Below are 3,081 nucleotides of genomic sequence, written 5' to 3'. Positions count from 1 at the left end.
AGGCGTTTGGCTTCGGGAGGGGCGGATGTGCGCATGACATGTGCGCGCGCGCCATTCAGAACACACGAGGAAATTACAAAACAGAACATGGCAAATAATCGTTTTTACTCGATTGTACTATTTTGGTAATTGTTGGGAGCCGAAACCGAAATTCAATTAATTGCACGGCCCTATTACTCTCTCTGTTTGTCTGTTGCTATAGAAACGGAGAGGAGAGGGACCCAGACGTCACCACTGTCAGCACTGTGAGAAATCCTTCACAACATCTGGATATTTAAAGAGTCATCTGAGAGTTCACACTGGAGAGAATCTACACAGCTGTGATCAATGTGGGGCAGCTTTCACACAGCAGTGTTACTTAAAAACACATCAACGCATTCACACTGGAGAGAAGCCGTACAGCTGTGATCAATGTGGGGCAGCTTTCACACAGCAGAGTAATCTAAAAACACATCGACGCATACACACTGGGGATAAGCCGTACAGCTGTGATCAATGTGGGGCAGCTTTCACAGTGCAGAGTCACCTAAAAACACATCATCGCATTCACACTGGGGAGAAGCCATACAGCTGTGATCAATGTGGGGCAGCTTTCAGAGTGCAGAGTCACCTAAAAACACATCATCGCATTCACACTGGGGAGAAGCCATACAGCTGTGATCAATGTGGGGCAGCTTTCACAGTGCAGAGTAATCTAAAAATACATCAACGCATTCACACTGGAGAGAAGCCGTACAGCTGTGATCAATGTGAGAAAAGGTTTTCTCTGAGGGGTAGCCTTGAAAGCCACCGACGTGTTCACACTGGAGAAAAGCCGTACTGGTGTGATCAATGTGGGAAAACCTTTTCTCACAGTATTAGCCTTAAAATCACCAGCTCATTCACTCTGCCTCGTTGTGAAGATGTTTCAGAGCCAAGCTGTTTCCTCCTCCTCATGCCCTGATAGCTGTGTTCTTATTTGGGGGCAGATTTGATGGTGTCTGTCTTGTGTATCTGTGTTCTCTGTTGTTGCTTTTGTATTTTTATGGACCATGAGTCTAAATAATAAAGGCTATCTAACACAATGTCTGGCAGTACATATTTCCACATGAAAATAATTAAATGATTAAAAACAAATGACATGTGGCACTTACAGTTAATTATTTCAAGAAGATGTCTTAATCTACAACACACAGTAACAGAGAGGAAAACACAGTTAACACACACTGTTTTATGTAAGATTAGCCTGACAATAAAAGACAGTAATTAATAATATTAAACAGAGTCACTGTATTATACATGACAATGCATTTTGTGTACAGTAAGTCCCAAAAAAACAAAACAAAAAAACGGACCGGCGTTATACTGACGGCGGACGTGTACAGTACGGCCGTTTTAGTAACAAAAAACACTCAGATATTCCCCAAAGAGCCATAAAAACACAGCGTTAAGTTAGTGGGGCTAAATACAGAAATAAGTACTAGTTAATACAGCCTTATGCACTCATTTAGACACGTTAAATGTGCACAAAAGTCCGAAGCGGACCGGAGTTATACTGACGGCGGACTTGTACAGTACGGCCGTTTTGCAAGCAACAAACACTCGGATACTGTTGGAATTTAAAATTGTATATGTGCTTAAACATTGTGGGTGATTTGCATAATACATTCAAGTCAAAAGGTTAAAGCATTATTTCAGCATAAATGAAGACATGTTGGTCATGCATTAGTTTGTTGTCATAAGTATATAGTTTGTTGTTTGTTACATTAAGATGTTTGCAATAATTCTGTTTTATAATATAAGATGTTCTGTTACATTTTGTTATAATCCAGCTCTACAAATGTGTCAGAAGTTGAATTGATGATGTTAGAGAGACACATTTAATTGTTGAAGCTAAATCCTGCTCCATTCTCAGGGTTCATTCAATTAGTAGTCAAAATCTCAGATGTGGATGTGTGAATCCATTTTATTACATAGGATATCCTAGAGACAAATACAGAGTCAACCTAACACGGCTCTCCCCCAAATTGTCTGACTCTCTGCTCCTGGACCCCCTGGTCTTATTCACAAAGGGTGGGGTCTTGGGGTCACAGTGAGGTGATGTGTTTGTGTGCTTAATCGTTATCTTTTAGATTGGAATGTGACTGAAGGTTTATGACCCTCACTTCAGGACTGGCAAAGCAAAAGATCAGTGGGTCATAAAGAAGGACTGGAACCAGAGACAGAATGTGTCTCTCTAACATCATCAATTCAACTTCTGACACATTTGTAGAGCTGGATTATAACTAAATGTAACAGAACATCTTATATTATAAAACAGAATTATTGCAAAACATCTTAATGTAACAAACAAAAACTATATACTTATGACAACAAACCTAATGCATGACCAACATGTCTTCATTTATGCTGAAATAATGCTTTTACCTTTTGACTTGAATGTATTATGCAAATCACCCACAATGTTTAAGCACTATACAATTTTAAAATCCAACAATACCTCCGTAAAAACACAGCGTTAAGTCAGTGGGACTAAAGACAGAAATAAGTACTAGTTTATACGGCGTTATGCACTCATTTAGACACGTTTTTTGTGCACAATAAGTCCGAAGCGGACCGGAGTACACTGACGGCGGACATGCTAACATGTACAGTACGGCACTTTAGCTAGCAACAATACTCGGATATTACACAAATAGACGTAAAACACACAGCGTTAAGTCAGTGGGACTAAAGACAGAAATAAGTACTAGTTAATACAGCCTTATGCACTCATTTAGACACGTTAAATGTGCACAAAGAGTCCGAAGCGGACCGGAGTTATACTGACGGCGGACTTGTACAGTACGGCCGTTTTGCAAGCAACAAACACTCGGATATTTCAGTAAAAACACAGCGTGAAGTCAGTGGGACTAACAACAGACATAAATAATAGCTTATACAGTGTTATGCATTCATTTTTAATAAGAATATGAAGAAGGGTGTACTTACTCAAGCGTTGCTGTCAGTTGCGAAGGCAGAATGACAGCGCGCTTAGCGAGAGAATCCAAGATGGCGGTTGTTGGAACAAAATGAGCCATCTGATTGGTGGGCTAAAAACGT

The sequence above is a fragment of the Etheostoma spectabile genome, unplaced genomic scaffold, assembly GCF_008692095.1.
Source record: "Etheostoma spectabile isolate EspeVRDwgs_2016 unplaced genomic scaffold, UIUC_Espe_1.0 scaffold00018805, whole genome shotgun sequence".
Classification (NCBI taxonomy): domain Eukaryota; kingdom Metazoa; phylum Chordata; class Actinopteri; order Perciformes; family Percidae; genus Etheostoma; species Etheostoma spectabile.
Note: the sequence above shows the minus strand (reverse complement) of the source record.